Raw genomic sequence first — 6,000 nt, 5'->3', positions numbered from 1 at the left:
GCCCATCGTCCCGCACAGCTGGAGACGCCCCGTATTTGAAGCTGTGCACGGCCTCTCTCATCCAGGCGGTAAGCCATCCGTGCGCCTGACCTCTGTTAAGTTTGTGTGGGAGGGACTTAAGAGAGACGTGAAAGCGTGGGCCGACTCGTGTGTTGCCTGTCAGCGGGCTAAGATACACCGCCACGTTAAGGCGCCCCTGGAACGCTTCGCAGTGCCGGAGAGATGATTTGACCATGTCCACGTCGACCTGGTTGGTCCCCTACCCCCCTCCCATGGGTTCACCTACCTCTTCACTGTGGTGGACAGGACTACGCGCTGGCCTGAAGCTGTTCCCCTGGCATCCACGACGTCTGCTGATGTGGCCCGGGCTTTTATTGGGTCGTGGGTCTCACGTTTCGGTACGCCTTCCGACCTTTCATCTGACCGCGGGCCACAGTTTACCTCAGAGCTATGGAATGCTGTGGGTGAGGCTCTGGGCGTCAAGCTTCATCGCACTACCGCCTACCACCCTCAGGCGAACGGCCTATGTGAGCGCTTCCACCGGTCCATGAAGGCTGCGCTTCGGGCTACTCTCAAGGACTGCAACTGGGTCGACAAGCTCCCATGGGTCATGCTGGGCCTGCGGACCGCCCCGAAGGAAGACCTACAAGCCTCCTCTGCGGAGCTGGTGTACAGCACGCCGCTGCGAGTCCCAGGCGATTTCATGCCCAATGCAACGCGTCCCTGGTCAGCTGTGGACCAACGAGCCTCCTTGCTGGACGGGGTCAGAGCTTTCACACCCGTCCCTACCGCCCAACACGGCGCTCCGGTGTCCCAGGTGCCCCCAGGTCTGCAGTCAGCGGACTACGTGTTCATCCGTCACGACGCACACCGCCCCCCTCTGCAACCCCCTTAAGACAGCCCCTTCCGCGTCCTGGAACGGGGAACTAAGCACCTGGTGGTGGATTTTGGGGGCACGGCCGAGCATGTTTCAGTGGACCGAGTTAAACCCGCACACCTGGACTTGACGCAGCCGTTGGAGTTAGCCCAACCTCCTCGTCGCGGTCGTCCCCCGGCTCCGCCTCCTCCCCCCGTGGAGGCCCGAGCTGCCTCTTCTGCTCCTCAGGCCCGCGTCAATGCCTCCCAGAGACACTCCAGCCCCTGTTATCCGGAGCCGCCGCGGGGGGACGACAGGCCGTCCGCGCCTGCCTGACTTCGATTACTAGGGCGAATTCTGGGGGGGCTCATGTGGCGGACACGTATTGGGGACAGAATTCAACCCAGGAACTAAGGGTTAAGTCATGGTTGCCCTGGCAGGTTAACGCAGGGTTAAGTTATGGTTGTCCAGCCAGTTTTCTGGTTATTCTTGCCACCTCCGCTCAGTCGAGCTGGGTTTGGTTGTCTCTCTGATTTACCGTGGATTAAAGAAAGTTGCCTACACGGCTAAAGTGTGAACCTACGGTCTTCTCCGTTCCTTCGGCTCTACACTATAAAGGTATTTACTAATTCTGTTAAAAGGAACTGTAAAAGCGTTTTGCTAATTTTTTTTATAGGTGCAATGCAGGTATTTTCCTGACAACTTCCTAATTAGGGGTCCAAGCAGCGATGGCTATGGAACCCTGTTGTTTTTTTAAGGATTATTATTATTGTTGTTTTTGCAAAATTCTTCCCTAAAAGTGTCTGGGCAGCAAAAACTATACGCTGCACAGACGCCAAACTTGGTACGTAGGTTCCACACCTCTTAACGTTCTTACAGAAGAGATGTTACCTCGACACAACTCTAGTGGCTTTACAATAAGCACATTTACGTTTTGGGTCATAGTTCGGGCTCTGTATTGAATTTTTGAGAAATTCGTTTATCCCCCTAATTCCTTGGAAGCTCCCGAATCTAACGCACCCATTCCCGCCAATTTCCGCTTGCCAAATTCCCCGCCATTTTCAAAAAATCGAAAGTGGAATTAAAATGAACTAGTCTGAGGCTTTTCATCCGATTCGCATGAATTTTGGTATGCGTCATATCCAGACAATGCTGAATAAAAAGTTGTCAAAAGAATTTTGATATGTCATTCAATTTCGAAGTAACAGGTCAATGAAAGGTGTGGCCCAGAGTGATTCTATTGCCTATATCTAGTTATGTGATTGTCCAAATTTAACGAAACTTGTCACACACAATCATAACATTCTTTGGAAACATGCCAAATTTCGTGAAATTTCATCCATAGGGGCGTTACTACTGGCACATGTCTATCTCAAAAACCACTTGAGCTAAAAATCTGAAATTTGGTATACTTGGACCCATTTGGCTACATTGCCTAAAGTGCCGATTGGCTGGATTACCAAAATGGCCACCAAACAGCCAATCAAAATTCAGTAGCTAATATTTGTGAGTGTGAATTGCCGATCTTCATGAAACTTGGCAGGCTTATTCTTTGTGGCACATAGAAGCCATGTACCAAATATGAAACGGGTCGGACACATGGGGGCGCTACAATAAGCACATTTACGTTTTGGGTCATATCTCGGGCTATGTCCGGAATTTTTGAGAAATTATTTTCTCTTCTGATTCCTTGAACGCTCCCAAATCTAACACACACATTCCTGCCAATTTCCGTCGGCAAAATTGTCCCGCTATTTTCCAAAAACGAAAGTGAAAGTAAAATGAACTAGTCTGAGGCTGTTCATCTGATTCTCATGAAATTTGGTCTACATCATTTCCACATGCTGATTGTAAGGTGTTAAAAGAATTTTGATATGCCTTTCCATTTCGAAGTTACATGTCAATCAAAATTTAAGGTGTGGTCCATAGTGATTCTATTGCCTCTATCTTGAGATATGATTTGTCCAAATGTAGCGAAACTTGTTAAGCACAATCCACACAACATTCTTTGGAAGCACACCAATTTTTGTGAAATTTCATCCATAGGGGGCGCTACAACTGACACATGTCAATATCTCAAAAACCGCTTAATCTAAAAATCTGGCCCCATTTGTTACTTTGCCTAAAGTGCCAATTGACTGGATTACCAAAATGGCTGCCAAACAGCCAATCAAAATTCAGTAGCTAATATTTGCCAGTATGAATGTCCGATCTTCATGAAACTTGAGAGGCTTATTGTTGTCACATAGAAGCTATTTGATAGGCAGCTGCAATACTGCTTGGACCCCGTTAATCGCTGCTTGTGGCTATATTTCAGTTAACGGTACAATGCAGATATCTTCTGTTGTATTTTAAATGTGTTTTCTTTGTGTAGTTAAAGTGACAAAAGGCATTGATTATTGTAAAGTTTCTTAAAGAGACTACAGTATTTATTGGGGATTTTGGTGAACATGTTAAATGTATGTATTTGGATTTTTTTCATTACGACGTTGGAACTTGAAGCAGCAACATGGTCTCTGTAGTCATTCCTTTTGTATTCCCCCTTACAGGGGTGTAACGCAGGCAGGGGCTGTGGTCCCTGTGACAACCGGACGAAGCAGACCAAGCCCTCCAGCCAATCCAGCACCAGCTCTCCCAGTTAGACACTTCTGACACACTCTACACGACGACATCAAAAATACCACAGTCAACACCAGGTGAGGCCACCACCAGACCGCCCTCGGTGTAATCGTAACTGCCGTCCTGCGTGGGCTAGCAGTTAGCTTAGCCTGCCCTGCTTCTGCGTCCTGTCAGACCGCCCTCGGTGTTATCTCCTTGGGTGCGGCTCCGGGCAAGGCTGCGGTGCCGGAGCCCACAGCGCCACAGACCAAGCTCTTGCAGCCGATCCAGCAGTAGCCAACAAAATTTAGACACAGACGAGGACAAAGACACTGCATCGACGGTACTGGGTGAGGCCGCTGCGAACGTGAATTCACGCCACCATCTTCCCACAAATGGCGACATGGGGATCGCCAGATTAAATCCCCAAATGTACTTTTTTGATCTATCAATAAGTAAATCGAACGAAATAGCTGATTAACTTCATATCGTGACAGTTTTACATGTTGAATGTGATGATATATATTTATGGGGACCAGAACCAGAAGAGGAAGGTTGCCGTCACATGAACATGAATATACGATTCGGAGCTGTATATTGACAAGTATTACAAGCGGTTTGAAGTATGCAAGCCCATAAAGTATAAAGATAAATGTGAAACCAACCTAGGTAAATGACACGCAGGGCTCCATAGAACATAAACAAACTCGCTATCTCTCAGCTTTAGGTTCTCTATAAAGGATCAAATATATAAAAAAGAAAAAAAAGAACAACCTTTCATTACTCAGATCCCATACTCTATTAAGTGAAAATAAGTAGATGAAAGAAATCGTGTTAATCTGTTTTGTTTTTTCTTTTCAATATTTAATATCTGGCCACTGCCTTGAGAACCCATAGGAATTTATGTCCACTTTTCTAATACGTATATATAGGTTTAAAACATGATTTCTCGCAGTGTTAAGACTATCAATCCGCTCATTGATATAACAATCAATCATATGTCCATCTCCAAGTGTTTTCTTCTCTATCCAGCTTTTCTAACTCATCATTCATAATTAGAGGAAACCTCAGCATTGTCATTAATTAGGGTGAATGTAGGTCAAGAAATTATCAGTATTAGGAACCACTGCCCTGTACCTCTTAACCTGAACAGAAACCAGTTACATGAGCCAATGACCAGATAGCGATTCAATACATCACTTTTTAAAGAATTCGACTTTGACAGGTACCACAGAACAATTGAGGCAATTATGCTTGGGAGGATGATTAGGTGGCCAGATGGAGAGAGTAAGGTTGGGAATTTTGACAGGACACTGGGATACCCCCCCACCCCCTACTCTTTGTGGTGGATCTTTAATGACAACAGTGAGTCAGGACCTCGGTTTAAAGTCTCAACAGTGTCTCCCATCACTGCACTGGGGCTTGGGTTTTTTTTTCCTTTTTTTTTTTCTTTTCATTAGGACCAGAGTGGAGACTGCCCTCTACTGGACCACCAATCCCTAATGAGCTAGTGAAGGCCCTTGAGATGCCAATAAGACCAGATAGATAAACATCATAGAAATATAAAATATTCCCTCAGGATTCATTACTCTTGAGTCTTTTCTCATAGGCTGATAACATTGGCAAGGAGGCAGTTTCAATGGAGATTGACGGTGGTTCCTCCTATCAAGTTATCTCAATTCACAGGATGCCTGAGCTCGCCGAGACAGTAGCCAATCAGATGGATTCTCCAGCCCATTCTCTGTCAACAGGTATGTGTTGTGCAAATAGCCACCACATGGAAACAATTTCTTAATTACAACGTTTTCTGCTTACTTACATAGTGTCGGTACTGATATGCGTTCAGGTAATTTGATTTTTATGCAAGTGTGTTCACTTTCTGAACACTGCCCAGCTCCTTGCTGTATACATGCACTTCTCAGATAGATTGATTGAATTAGGGAGAGTTAGATACATCGTCACCTTCTTAAAACAACGGCCTAAGCCATATTTTCAAGTTTTGAAAATATGGCTTAGGCCGTTGTTTTAAGAAGGTGACCACATGCATTTCTGAGCTTGACTGATTGTTTATGTGCAGTAGTTGTTGATGACATGTCATACACTCCTAAAAAATATTTTGTCTTAAGCTCTCTCCTCTAGGACCAACAACACCACCACCACCCTTTCCACCGCCTCCAGGCGGCTTTGAACCCATAACCTCTGTGATATATGACAGCGGCGCTAACCACTGAGCCACCAAATCTTTTGTCTTTCTCCAATACCATGGACTATTTTATTATTCCCTTTGGATAGTAATTTTCAAAATGGGTGGAATGACGCACGCTGGTCTAGAACCCATAACGTCTGGGCTCTCTGACAGGGGCTCTAACCACTGAGCCACTGATTCCTCTGACTTTCTTTGTTTCCATGGACTATTTCAGTATTCCCTTTGGATATTCGCTTTCAAAACGGGTGGAATGATAAATGCTGGTTTAGAACCCATAACCTTGTCAGTGTTGCAAAAGAGTGCTAGGTTGTAGTTTTGAACCCATGACCTCTGTGACATC

Source organism: Lampris incognitus, chromosome 21, assembly GCF_029633865.1.
Source record: "Lampris incognitus isolate fLamInc1 chromosome 21, fLamInc1.hap2, whole genome shotgun sequence".
Lineage (NCBI taxonomy): Eukaryota > Metazoa > Chordata > Actinopteri > Lampriformes > Lampridae > Lampris > Lampris incognitus.
This window is presented reverse-complemented; position numbering follows the sequence as displayed.